Here is a 15,066-nt window from a genome sequence, read left to right as displayed (position 1 = left end):
GTTTGTGCGTCCCTGGATGAAAAGTCAGTGCAGCCTGTGTATAGTGTCTGTCAAGTCTGGTATTTTAGAGCAGTTTGTACAACAGGTGCAACTTAAGATACAGTGAGAGTTATTCTGAGTGATAGCTCAAATCACCATTAAAACATCTCCAAGGCCACTCGGTCTGTCTGAAGGGTTGCAGAGTGAGTAACTTGACTGCTTAAGTGCACTATGCACAGAGGACACTTGGTGCTTGACTGCTGAGCTCACAAATGTGATTGTGTTTATAGCAAACATCCGCTCAGAAACACCTGCAATACAACTCACCAAATTTGATGAAAACGAATAAACTGTATTTTCTGCAGCTGTAATGCAACTGCTTGCATACTGCACACAAAGCCTTCACACAGATTCCACAATGCATATACAAAACAGGGCGTCTATCTGGCAATATACAGCAGGAATTCAAAAGTAGAACGACATAAAGCAAAAAAAAACAAAAAAAAAGCAAAAAAAAAAAAGAAAACTGGTGCTCACAATAATTGCTCTGCAATCTGTCACATTTTGCATCGATCACAGGGCGGTGGCCACAGCTGTTTGACAACATGATGTAACACTAATAAGTCTTTATCACAAGTGCAGTAGTTGATGAGGTGATTTTGCATTACCAAAAACTTTTCTGACCAAATTGAACCTTTCTGACTTTTTAATTCCTGTTATGTAAATACATGTACTGGAATCCCTCTTCAGCTAAAGTGTGTATCAAGATATACTTCACCAGATGGTTCATGTTTCCTCTGCTGCTTTACATAAATTCCCTACATTTTGCGTATGTTATGCTGATTAAGTATGACAGTGATGATTTATCTGTATTAACCCCAAATATCAAAGTAAATGAACTTCAGGCCCAGCTCATGGAGCAAATTCTACAAAACATCCCTACATGAGGCCCTGTAGGTCACGTCCTAACCTCTTCAATAGAGCAGATATGTGGTATTGATCAGTTCCCATAGCATCAAATATTGACTCTCATAATATGAAGCTGAAACTCTGCAGTCATTGTTCCCCAGCAGCAAAACGCTCTGAAGCCACATGCGCACCAGGACCTGAATTCCCCGCAGAAAACAATTATCAAAAACGAAACGAGGCCAAATAAATATTTTGGTTCCCCACAAACGTTACCAGTCAAAACCCTTGTTGGCTGTGATAATAAGTTGCAGTCCAGCCCTTATGCACAGTGTGGTGAGTCAGACTCGCCATGCAGCCGTGCGGAGATATTGGGGACAGCCTGCGCAGCGGATGAAACAGATGAAAAGCTTTCGCTGGGATGTGAATAATCCCGTCCTCGCGACAGTCGTCGGACCACCTCGTAGATTATAACTCGGCTGAGGATCACTTTCTAGGCTGTTTGAATTAAATGAAGAGCGGCGGCGGCGTCGACACGCACGCAGTTCTTCAGTCGACCTTCTTCCTGGACACTTTGCGAAGCGCCAAAACAACACGCAGCAGCTGCAGCCGGAGAGGAAGCCTCAACATGCAGCTTTTTCCTCGGTTTCCACTCCTGCCTGTTGCACTGTGGACGCTGAGGAGGAGACTTTCATCTGACAAGCAACAAGCACATGGTGCGTTGTTATGGTGAGTCCACTGCAACTTTTCTTTGTCCTACGACAAGTATTTCACATGTGACTGATTCTGAATATCTCATCAAAAAGTGAAGTTAAAATTTTAAATAAATGTACGTTTTTATACTATAGGATCCATTATCATATTCTTAGAATATTTATAGTGGGACTTGAAGTGTGGCCTTTGTGCACAGTAGAGACTGTACGTTGATTTTGTCTTTAAGGTAGATTTTTTACTTGTGTTAAAGTTGCTTAAAAGCCAGTGAAATCCCTCTGTATATCACCGACACGAGGTTAGATTATCCTACTTAATATTATGATAATGACTTTGTGAGATTTTACAATTTATACTAGTAATATAAACTAAATGTTGCACTTGTGCTGTGGTGGAGAGTTTATTCCTGTTGTGGTTCTTTTAGTTTATTTCCTGTATTTGTGCACAGTGCCCCTTGTTGGAAGATGTCATATGACTGAAGGTTCAGTGTCATGAGAAGAAAAACAAAAAACAAACAAACAAAGGTTTAGTTTAACTACATCACACCCAATAGTGTGAAGATTCAGTGTAGTTTGTGCAGCTGATGAGTGCAAACATGAACAAAACTACAGCACAGATTAATTGAAGTCATTCAGCACCATAGTTATCAGTTTAAAATCTTAAAAGCCACATGTAATTTTGTAATGATACCGGATAATGCGATGATGAGGGATGTTGCAGTGTCAAGAAAACAGAAAATTGTAAGTACAGTGTTTCAGCTCAGTCATTTTGCAGAACGTTCATGCATCATTAAGAAGTGAGGCAAAGGTGCAGCATTAACAGTTTAAAAGTACATAAGAGGTCTTGTGCGGGAACTCTTCAGAAATATACATAAATATAACTTACTGAATTGAAATGAGACTGCAAGGTCAGACCGACCTATAGAGGAAGAACACTTGATAAGAAATTATTAAAACCATAAAACATCAAAGTAATAATTGTCAAAATACAGCACACAGTACACATTAAAGTTACGTTAATGTGTGTTAGGATAATACTTTAGTGCCTTGAGATGCATTATCTTGTGTGGATCAATAGGTGCAATAAATTGAAGTATAGTGTATATATATATATATATATATATATATATAAAAACAGTCACTTGTCAAAAAAAAAATCTCTGACATTAGTTGTTGATCTATAAAATGAAACTGCAACTTATTTATTTTATATTTTCTGCAGCTTGAATTGTTATGCATTGTTGTTGTTGTTGTAAATTACCCCTGTGTGAGGCAAAAACATATACAATATACATAAACACTATCACTGAAATCAATCTAATGAGACCTTTCTAAGACCTCGCTGATGTCCTTGCATAACCGGACTACACTGCTTTTACAGTGTCTGTGGAATTCAGAAACAGCTGGAAATCTCTCATTTCAGCATGACAACATCTTTTATGCTGCACATTTTCAAGTCGATTAAAGATGAGTGAGGGATTTTCGTCAGAACGAAACTGAACAACAAACTTCTGAGTAAAACTGCACATTAGAGCTGGTGATAACTACAGCAAAGCTTTTGTCGACAAACCATCTTTTAAAAAGTTGAAACAACCCCCCACTTGTCATTCAGCTTCATGCAGGACCCTCAGTGCTGAAAACAGTTTGTGCAGCCAGTGCCACAGCGATGCTCATATTTCTGTCACCTTTTGAAATGAGTCCTTTAACCCTTGTGTGGTTCTGAAGGCTTTTGACTGGTTACTATCCTCGTCTTTATGGATTTACCTGGATTTTCAGTTTCCTGCAACAATATGAGAGCTTGTATAATATGATACGGCCTGCTTATTCTGCCTACACGTCCATGCCTCTGTCCAGACATTGTGTGTGTGTGTGTGTGTGTGTGTGTGTGTGTGTGTGTGTGTGTGTGTGTTCGTGCGTGTGTGCATATCCCGTTCTGTATTCTCTTCTCCAGTTCTTTATTGCTTGTAGAGCTCATCAGTTAATAGCTGTGTGTAGTGCGGAGCTCACTGGATGCACATTGGGTGAATCATTAATTATATTACAGCAGCTATTAAAAGATTTCTGAGCATAATCTGATGAGTAAGCAGCGTCTCAGGATTGACAGTGAAGAGATAATGGTTTAGTCTGACAGTAAAATAACTAACATTGTGATAATAACTTTCACGCAGTAGTTTGTGGTGAATACATATTGTTTTGTTCCTTAATGCGCTTCCTCGATCTCCTCATTTTCACTGATCGTTCTTTTGATCTAATATAATATCTGCTGCATATCACTGATGAAATACAAAACAGCTGCACAAATATTTACTGTCAGTGGTAGCAGCACAGTTATGAGCGCATAAAAAGCTCCCGGCAAAAGCATACAGAAGGCTTTTATCTTTTCTATGTAACCTAATGCTTAATGTTTGCTTAGTGCAAGATCTAATTTTACTGTGAGACTTAATGAGTGGATATTTACAAAGGGAGCTGCACTCCTGCAACACAAGCTTATATCATGATGTGCTGATGTACATGAGCAAGCTGCACAATAATATTTTCTGGTTGTAAAAAGATTGTATTATTTTGTGACACTTGTCGATGTACTTACTGCTGTAGTTCATTGGTTTCGGCATATTGTTTTAAAGCATTTGAAGTCTTTTGTTGGTGGTAAACAAATAACGACAAACGCGTTTGAGCGTCTTGTACTTGGCTGTGCCGCAGCAGACTGTTGACTGTCATCCTGCAGTGGGAAGAAGGAACAGGTGAACATTATCAGGCAGCTGAGCCAGACAAGCCAATAAACCAGCCTCAGGACACTGCTGACTGATGCAAAACTTGCCTGTAGTCCTCCCTCATTCCTCCACTGTGCTGCTGCTGCACTGAAAACTGAGTACAAGCTAAAAAAACACTGTTTGTACCATAGTTGTGGTGCAAGCAGTTAGTGTACAGCACAGAGTACAGTATATGTAAAATGGCACTTAACCAGCTCGGCTTTTTCTTGTGAAGAATTGATGTGTGTGGTTTCCCCCTGTGACTTTGAAAACGTCTTCTTAAAGTAGTGCATGTTTGTATCTGTGTCTGTGTTTGGGGCTTTTATGTGCATGACCTAATTCCACAGTGAGCAAAGAATCTGCAGTGATGGCTGCGTGGTCATGTGTACGCTTGTGTGTGTGTGTGTGTGTGTGTGATCGAGTGTGCACACATTCTCCTCCCTCCCCCATTGCTTCCTTGTAAAGCCGACAGAGAGCACACTAAGTTCATCTAAGGACAGGGAAATGCTTTTCTTTCCAGTGTGAATCATTTTGGAAAAATGAGCCTCTGGACTGAATTGCCCTAGCAATTTGGCATGTTTCTCCATTCTGCTTCATTGTCTATTTTGGCTGAACTTGCAGTTCTTCATTTCACTGCCAAGAAAACTTCAGGTCCTATACAACAGGCAAAGCCAGTTTCTGAGTCAACCGCGGCCTGTAAGCAAATAAAATAAATCTCTGCAGAATACGGCCATAGCTTCCTGTTTAGCTGTGAATTCCAAAGAGAAAAGAGTGAGCCATGTCTGTACTGTAAATCCAGTGTTCCCCACTCCTAGAAACAGTGTGGAAAATCCCCCTCTGTTAAGCTTTACGCCTACAAATAAAATTGTGCAGGGTACATGACACTAGCCCACTTGTTATAGATGTTTTTAATATATTTACATTAAGACCCTTCCTCTTTTTAAAAGCCATTTTAAAAAAAAAGGTATCTGCACTCGCACTTGGAGAACAAAACTCTGCAGTGCAGTGAAAAGAAAGTGTGAGTGGGAGCGGTTTTGGGATGTAGACAAGAAGGAAGGGAGGGAGATGGAGGGGGGCGAGTTTTTTAATTTTGCAGTCAGCCAGCCCCCTTATAATTCTGCTGGTTCCCCCATCAGAGGGGAGAGGGGAGAGGGAGTGGCCTGTGTTGAGGTTTGGGTGAACCAGTGGTGGTGGGCTGTGGCAGCCGGCAGCTGGGCTCTCGCTTCCTATGTCCTCCAGCTCCAGCCTGAATTATGAAGGCTGGGGAATGGCACCCAGCCTAATTACAATGACTGATTGCCCGTCCGTTGGCATTTCTCAGACGGTGATTGTCGTGTGTGTAGGATACGAGTGGAAGGAGGAGGGCCATTTCTCATTGGCCTTCCCCTTCCTTTCTTTGCATGAGAACAGCCAGAGATTGAGATCTGATTGGTTGGAGAGAAAAGAGATGTTTCATGATTTGGCAAGGCAGAAATGGTGAAAAGCCAGAGACAGGTGATGTTGCACTGATGGTGCATTGTAGCCTATTGAGTCTTTGGCTCAAAATCCATAAAAAAAGAAAAGAAAAAAAGCTGTGTGTTACACCACAAAAGACGCATTAAATGTTATTTTTGCTGTCGTTTAGAAATACTTTAATGCCTGTAATCCTTTCAAAATGTTTTTGATGCTGATAAGAATCATATCTTGCGATGAAAGAGGAAACCTCCACTGATCCTTAAACGTGTCAAATCTTCAACCTGTTGACTTCTTACTGTGTATCTTAAGGGTTTTCTTCATCTATTCCACCGGCTTTGTAAAAATGGAAATAAAAAAAAAGGAGAAAGAAGAGGTCTTGAATTGGCCATTTGTATGTCAGCAGAGCACTCAGAGGTGTGATGTGTGTGTTAAGTGGGAGCTGGTTTGAGTTGGTCTGCCCTGCTTTGTCCACTGCTTTGGCTTTTGTTCCTCCAGTAATGAATTGTGGAAGCCTTGGCTTCAGCCGGAGTGTCTCATAGCAACTGAAAAGAGAGAGGGAGAGCTGGTAAATGGAGGAAAGGGCCAGGGGAGATCATGTGTTTCTTTAAAAAGGGCAACACGGACCAGACCATCGTTTGGGCATTTCATGAAGACGAAAAAATTAAACTGGACAATTGGATCTCGTAACTGACACATACTTATTTCTTACCATTTATTTCAAATGACAGCGTTTTTGGGCCGGAGGTAGCAGCATGTGCTCCCTGAAATATTTCTATTTTTTGAAAGATTTATTTTATGACTCCCTAGACTGCATATATAATGTAATGCAATAATGGAGTGAAGTGATGAGACCATAACATAAAAAAAAACAAAAAAAAAACAAACAAGAAATGCACAGACGCAGACAGTCTGGTGTGATGACAGAGACCATCCTTTGAATGAAACGTCTGTCCAGCCTCTGTGATCAGTCCGTCCCTTCACCTGTCGCTGCGACTCTTTAAGTTAAGTATCTTGAATATCTAGTGGCACTGTTGATTAACTGAAATCTAGTACCGCTCTGTGCTCGCAGCAGTTCTCAGGTCAACTGGCGACTCTCGCCTGAACCTGTGAACCTGTGTGTGTGTGTGTGTGTGTGTGTGTGTGTGTGTGTGTGTGTGTGTGTTTGTGTGCGGGCACGTGCGTGTGTGCGTACATATAGAGAGTGTTCACATTCTCATTTGTGTGAATGCACACGAGCACATTTGAGTATATGTGTGTGTGTGTTCACACCGGGACAGTTCTTTATTAACTGGCGGCCAGTGCTGAAGCCCGGCCATGTTTGCCCTGTGACCCAGACACTACCTGTCTGCTGCCATGGTTACAGGGACAGAGCAGGTTTAGTGGCCTGACTCCAGGGATTACTTTCCCTGGTCTTAACAATCAGGCCTGTGCCCCAGTGGCTGTAAAATGGACCAAACTGCACCCTAACAGTTAAAGGAGCTCTGCAGTTTGCCCTGGTGGCCTTTAAAACTGTCCTAAGTGCTGTGTAAGGGATTAGACCTGTACAACGTAATTGCTCTGGTGTCAGTGGCTGTCCCTTTGTGATTTGGTTCACTTGTAGTGATAAGCTCTCATAAATGAAAGAGCTCATGGCGCACACTGGATTCCGGTCTGAGGTGCTTGAGCTAAAACACATGTTGAATCCATTTTCTTTGTCTTTGAGAGCTAAAGATTTTGTCACCAACTACAATTATAAATATTTCACCCACACTGACAATTATTTTTTCTTTCAGTTTACCCTGCAGATCAATGAATAGCAAGAAAACAGAGGCCCTGAAACAATCACTGTGAGTACATTCTATACACAGAACTTGAACCCAATAACCTGAGCATCTGTGAAATATAAGAGTCGAGCATTCAGTTCTATTCTTTTAAAAACCTATAAATTAGCATCTTTGCTGTGTAGTGTGTATAAGAGCGATTTGTTTCATCTGTTTAGTGACTTAGATGATGAAATGATTGAATTACTGATTGTGCACACTATAGACAAAATAACAGAAGCACTATTTTGTAATAACATTACAATATAATGCAATGAAAGGCATTTATTTGATTGCATTACAGTATATTTCACAGATGCTAATTTAATTCTGTTCAACATTTATATATGTTCTACATCACGCATCTGCTGTGTAACATGACGCTGACATTACACGTGAGCGATGGTTCACTGTGCAAATGTCTGCACGAGCTGATCTACTTATTGAGGCCTGGCTATTCCACAGTGGCAGTTCTCAGTCTCTCTCCCGTCGCACCTTCATTCCAACTAGTTCCAGATCAGACTGTAACTACAAGAAAAGATTAGAATAAAGTGCACAGGTCGTTCTTCCTCCTTCTTTCCGTGTCAGTGACCTTGGAAATGATTGAAAATGGAAGCTGGTCTTGTATGGCTGACCAGATTGGTGGTGACATTTTTATTGCCATTCACTGACTGTTCGTTGTTATTTATGTTGTCTTTGATTTAGTGATCGAACGTTCGGGTTAAATACCCCACATGGCTGCCATGCCGAAGGCTCTGGAGCTAGCTGGTGCACTGAGGGTCAGTATACTCTGGCCTAGATTTTTGGTGACTTAGCAGAATCACAAAGACCTCTCTTTTTCTCTCCAGTGACTTGCAGTCTTACAGGTGTCCACCAGATGCTGCAGGCTGCCTGCGCTGTCCCTTGCATGTCGTCCAGTGGAAGATGTAATATCCACTTTGGAGCAAAGGGTTGGAACTGTTTCCATGGTGTTTGGATTAAATGTAATTTAGTTGTGCATCATAGAAAATAAGTCTCATTTTGGGCTATTAAGTAGCTTTGATGATACATCTTTTACAGAGAGTGGACTGAGGGCAGTGTGACTGAAGACGTGTATTTAATTCCATTCGTTTAATTCAAGTATTTGGAGGGATGATGAAAGACGAAGTTTGATAATAAAACATTATAATATGTCAGTTATTACCACTTTAACCACAGCTTTCAAATTATAGTCATGCATCAAAAGCTGTAGGACTCTCTTGGAAGAAAATTCAATATTGGTGTAATGAAACACGGTGAAATGAAGAGCTGTAAATACAGTATGCATGTGAAAATTTCATTCTCCTAACAGTATTTTATGTATCTCATGTAAACCTGTGCAAGCTAAGAGGGAATGAGGCTCTGTATCTCATGCTGAGCCGAGCAACTTCACAGTTAACTTTGTGAACAAAGCCGGCCCCGCCACAAGGCATGCTGGGAAGTTTGGCTGCTGGCGAAAGTGCCTGCCAACGTCCAGAGAACGGCTCTGAAAATCTTGCAAGGGCTGAAAATGAAGTTTGAAAGTAGAAATAAGAGTAGCAACAAAGCAGAGAGCTCTCACAGCTGTAGGCTCAGCCTTCTCTTAAAGAGATATCACCAAAACATTCCTCAGTCATGGACAAGGGGACTGGGGCTGTTCAAGCGTACTGTAGATCAACAAATCAGAGCTTCAGTCAATTTGCTTTTGGATCAACATTTAAGATATGTTCAGATTTTGTTTTTGCTGACGTGCCCTGATTTGATGAAATGTCTCATTTTGGCAGAATCAATTACCATGTTTTTTAAACTGTAAATATACTGTAGCTTTAAAATTCTATAAGGAGAGAATATAAGGGAGAAACAAGAGAAAAGAGCTCAGATGTGTTTGTTTGATCAACTGCAATTATCAGCAAAGACTAATACCAATTTACTGCAATAATTCATACGGGTTTTTAGAAGTTTTGGTTTCAGAGTTGGAACTCTGCTAATGAAGGGGTGTGTAACTGGGTTGTTAATTAACACTAATGCTTATAAAATAAAGTGGTTGTTTTTTTTTTGTTTGTTTTGTTTTTGTTTTTTTTTGTTTTTTGTTTTAATCAGGACTTCGATTATTTTCCAGGTTATGTGATTAAACCATGACTTTACTTTAGCACTCAGCAACAAAAAAAAAAACAGTGACCGAAAGCACAGTGGTGACAGGTGTTTTGTATATTGATGAAGTAGAGAAACAAATCAATACCATGTTTCTTAAATTGTGGGTGTGATATCTATTGTTAGAATTTCAACTTTTCATTTAGTATATCTAGAAGTTAGTGAGCAGAGAGAGGCTTCATCGTCTTGCTCAAGGGCATTTGACATTCGCTGTTGCAGGAATTAAACCTATTACCTCCTGGCTGACTCTACACAGGGAGATACACACTAAATTCACAATTTTTACAATTCAGGGGGTTTGTGTGGCTTGCTCGTGGCTATGTCCACATTAGTTTTTGATATGAAAATAATTAGTATTATTCGTTTCTAATTTAAATTTCTAATTTGAATTTCATTTTCATTTTGATACTGAGCACAGCCCTGCAGCATGGTAGTGCAGTGTGAGCCTGGCAGTGCCGATCAGAAGACTGTTATTGGTGGTGGTGGTGGTGGTCAGCTTTGCACTGTGGAAGCAGCCGAAGCGCAGCACAGCACAGTGGCAGGCAGCCTGGAGGGTCCTGAGCCTTCACTTCACAGCTCCCTGTTTGGCTCTCACACATTGTGCCATTCAGAGACCAGACTGTATATTCACCCTGCTCTGGGCACCCCACCATTGTGAGAGTGAGCTCACTTGAAAAGCCTTCAGGATTTTTTGGTGCGAGCAAGTCAGCGCTATTTGCATTTGTTCCAGTCTCGAAGATTTTACAGGTCAATTGAGACAGGCGGATATCGAAACATGCCAAAGAGAGTTTTCCTCTTCATCACCATCTTCATCATCCTCTTGTCTTTGTTTGTTTCACCCGGTCTCCGTCTCTATTTTCCCCAAATTTTGCTAGCGTATCCATCTGCTTTCTGTAAGAAATAGTCTGATCACACAGATCCAGGAGAATATGATCATGTACTGGTGAGTGTGTCATGAGATGAAGATTAAATGAAGATAGAAAATAAAATGGAGAATTTTCTTTTTAAAGCACTTGATTTTGCCACAAAGGGATGCAATTGAACTTTAGGCCCTATTGCCTTACTTTCTATCTCGGACAAGCATGCCTCCATATCTCTGTATCCTTCTCCCTGTCTGTTGACTAGGGGCAGAAATATCTTTGTTGGCATCTAGGGTAGCAACAGGGGATCAGATAGAGAAGAGAGGAGTAAGTGCCAGCCTTTCATTCCTGGCCTCCTGGCAGGCAGACTGCAGGCGGGCCGGGCATGGGTTAGGCCAGAGCCAGCAAACCAAGACAGTGCTCAGACAAAAACACCTAATCACTTTAATTATCCTAAGCCTACCTTGTTGGGCTTTGCCATCAGGTTTGCTTGCCTTTGTGTGTGTGTGTGTGTGTGTGTGTGTGTGTGTGTGAGAGAGAGAGAGAGGGAGAGAGAGAGAGATGGTGGGATAAACACCCAGCAGAACCTGTACATTCAGAAGTCTGCATTTTAAACATATAAATATAAAACACCAACAACAATTGCGCAAAATCGAGCAGAACTAGGCAGATGTCCACTGATAGTTAACATTCAAAAGAGAGCACTCAAATTTTTTAAGCACCTTAAATCCAGCCCCCCCCCCCCCAGACACCCTCCATTCCACAGACCTCCAATCCCAAGAGCTGAGCCCAGAAAAGAGTCCCCTATGCCAGTTGGTGCTGAGACTAACTTCCCCTTCTCAAACACACTCTGACCAGTCCCACAACAACACTGCTTTCCAAACACCAATCAGTGTAAAGGAAGTTGTAACACAATGTAAAGAAAGCTATTTGAAACACTGGACAGAAGAAACTAAAAGCCATAGATCAGCATGTTATCTGTCCCTAAACAGAGATAATAATTGTAACAGAGGTTGAATATATCTTAACTGTCAGAGACAGAAAGCAGAGGCAGATCCTGACCAAGTATAGAAGCTCAGTGACCACAAACTGGCAATTGAACAAGGATGACAAAAAAAAATCATGGCAACCAAAAAACAACAAAACATGTTGTCACTGTTCGACAGGTGAGGTTGAGGCAGATGCACTTATTACTAAAATATAAACCGTTCAGTGAAATAAGGAACATTTAATTTAACCAATTCAGTTCTAAATTAAAATAACTCCTAATTAGAAGGAGACAGCGCATATCTTACTGCCCACTATAACAACATGCCACAACCTGAGGGACAATGAATGACCTACACACACACACACACACACACACACACACACACACACACACACACACACACACACACACGAAAATAACATAAATAATTATGTTATTAATATAGGCTACATCGATCAACGTGTTGTTGATTGTATTTTGCCAATTATTTTAATGCATCGGCAACATTGTTTTACTAAAACTTTCATGTCCCAATAAAGCACCTTTGAATTTGAATTTGAAACATAACACAAGAGAGAAAGAGAGAGAGAGAGAGAGAGAGAGCATTGTAGGGTGTCAAAGTCTGAGTAAAGTCTCAACTCTTCCTAATGGTTCAGACAATATGTCTATTTCCAGACATTTTACTGCATGACATACAAGTATTTCCTACTAGGTAATTCATGATGACATATAAAAGCCTAAATTGTGTATCCTTTAAAAATGACCCCTAAAATTAAGTGAAAACTATTTTGACAGATATTATTGAAATTTTTAATTGTCAATTCCTTCAGGCAAATATGGGACCTTAATCAAGAGAATTACATTACATTACTTGAATAAAATATTAACTACCATGGCTAGAAATCACTAAGCACTAAGTTTTCAATCTGAAAACATATCAAAAAAACTCTTTGATATGTTTTTTGATTTTTGACCACCATGGGGCAGAAAGACCTTTGAATAAACTCATAGCAGTGAGACGTTATAGTGTCATGTTATCATGACTAATGTGCTGTGGCTAGCGCATTAGTAAAATACTGCTTATACATAGCTAGCATAATAGAGCATCATGGGAATCCCTTTAAAATCCTCTCTTGCTCCCCCTTGAATGCAAGTCTAATATTCATTTGTGTTTTAACACTGTTCTCCTGAGAAAAATATGCTTCTTTGGCTATTTATTTTTTTATTATATTAATTTATCTGAGCTCTCTGCCACGAATCCTGCTGGGCAGGTGATATTAGCATACAGTTAGCTTATGTTAGCTCCGTTACTGGGAGTGGCAAAAAACTTGACTGTTAAGGTTTTGGTTCTTTATGTATAATGTGTTTGGCTAAGGTCGCTTGCTAGCTAACATTAACTGATTAGCTATCAATCATGTTTATTAATGCATCCCTACACTGACCTCCCTGTAAGCAAACTCTGCACTTATGTCTTCCATTTTCCTACATTTGAATGTTAACGACTCTCAGCTCAGTGCAAGTGTTTCAGCAGCTTCAGCCTTATGTGGAGTTAACGTGACTGGCAGCGTGGGGGGTGTTGTCCATCTGTCCACTGGTGAAAATGGCCATATGACTTGGTGCTCTGGCAGGATAGGAATCTGTCTGGCTTGAGAGTCAAGATGTCCTGGTCAGTGGGAGGAGGCCGCTTAAAGGATGTGACGTCTTCTCAGCAGACGGGATGTCAGTGGGAGTCACCTCATCTCGCAGGGGAGAGAGGTGGCACCAGGATAGAGTGGACACTTTCAGCGTATGGCTTATCCAGAGATTGATAGATGACAGGCAAAACATAGACAGTACAAGGGTCAAAGCAGCAGCATCAAGATAATAGTGTAGCAGACAGTGGCAGAGGCATCTATGAGGGAACATATTGATGCTGAATATGGCTTTAAATGTACTTTTTTCACCTCGATCTTTCACATGATCAGTTGGCACCATTTTTAGCTGGTAAAACTGATTAAGTGATGCTTATGCTTGATTGTTTAACCTGTTAGGGGAGATAGTTTGGTATTAAAAAAGTAGGTTAAGCCTTTCTAACCCAATAATCCTTAGTTAACATCAGGTAGGTTTTTCATGCTTTCCTGTCCTTGTCTAAACTTTCTGGCACTACTTGTGGCAATTCATGTTTTCCCAAGCTGGTTAAAACAAACACCGAAGATTATTTGAAAATAATATTTGACCCTGATCCACATGTTAGACAGTAGATGGGGCTCTATTTGTGATCCCACTATGGGGTCACCAGTCTCCATATCCTCTTAGCAAACCTTGTGGCCCCTCCTCCCTATGTGTGAACCTGGCAGAACCAGGACGGCTTGGTTTTCCTTTTCCGTGCCCCCTCCCCCCACCAGACACAGTGATGGCACTCAGTGCCAGAGACACCCCTCCCTTCCCCTCACCAACACTCTTCTCTCCTCTCCTCCCTCCCTTCCCTCTCCGCCGCAGGCAGACCCAGGCATGGGATCTCCATCTGTGCACAAAGGAGCCTCCTCTATCTGCATACGCTGCACATAAAAGGGCCTTTTGTCATGAGCTCTGCACACATGACCGTCCGCCTTTCACCCCACTGGAAAAAAAGATCACTCTCTCCAGCAATCCAACCCCACCCCCAACACCAGACTCAACCCCGTCCCCCGACCCCCACCCCACCAGATTTTCGTCTGCGGAGAGAGAGAGAGAGAGAGAGAAAGAGAGAGAGAGAGGGAGAGAGAGAGAGGGAGTGAGACAGATCCAGTCTGAACTTTGTCGAATAGAGACAACCATCAGATGGGGCTGCTTCCATCACTGCTGCAAAGTCCTTTTTTCTCTCTTTTTCATTTCCCCTTTTTCATGTCTGCCTTCTCCTTTTCGCTCTCCTGGTGTCCTTGTGTGCACTCACTGTGAGGCATCAACACATTATAGCATCTGCCATACTGAAATATGAATGTGTTCTCATTTTTGCTGTCTCCCTTCCTTTCTGCAGTCTCTGACATTTAAGGGGCATTAGCGGTTGGTTTTGTGCCAGGTTATCACCCCCCCCCCCCCCCACCCCCCCCCCCCCACCACCACCACCACCACCACCATTAAAGAGGCACAGGCTCAGTTGACAGCAGTCCGAGAGCTGATGCTTTTCTCTCCCTCTCGTTTCAGTGCCTCCTGCCTTTTAACCCCTCGGCCCTATGCTGTTTAGCAGAGCCGGAGGTATTTGTAATGTGTAGAGATAATGACTAAAAATTGTCCGTACATGTTAGAACCATATCAAGATGAGACGAGGTAGAATTCTCCACCGTTGCGAGACAAATGGGCTCCATGCCATTTTGGCTACTAAAGATGACAGATATTGGTGTTGAGGGATATTGAGTCAGGGTGGGGACGGAGCAAAGACACAGAGGCAGGCTAATACACACTGTCAAGTGCACGGGTGCTGCCACAAAAAACGCTTTCCTCAGCGTTTCC

At 41.6% G+C, this 15,066-nt stretch overlaps 1 long non-coding RNA gene across 2 annotated transcripts in view; it reads left to right on the top strand.

The window, feature by feature from the left end:
- Positions 1–1,231: 1,231 nt before the first annotated feature.
- The window catches only part of LOC111229817, a 41,450-nt gene continuing 27,615 nt past the window's right edge, over positions 1,232–15,066 (top strand). For both annotated transcript variants that reach the window (XR_002665420.1, XR_002665419.1), the window contains exons 1-2: positions 1,232–1,614; positions 7,573–7,626. This is a non-coding gene — a long non-coding RNA (uncharacterized LOC111229817). The remainder of the gene's footprint in view (positions 1,615–7,572; positions 7,627–15,066) is intronic.

This window comes from Seriola dumerili, unplaced genomic scaffold (assembly GCF_002260705.1).
Source record: "Seriola dumerili isolate Sdu_G_001 unplaced genomic scaffold, Sdu_1.0 BDQW01000242.1, whole genome shotgun sequence".
Classification (NCBI taxonomy): Eukaryota; Metazoa; Chordata; class Actinopteri; order Carangiformes; family Carangidae; genus Seriola; species Seriola dumerili.
The sequence above is the reverse complement of the archived record's forward strand: the minus strand, read 5'-3'. Positions and strand labels throughout refer to the sequence as shown.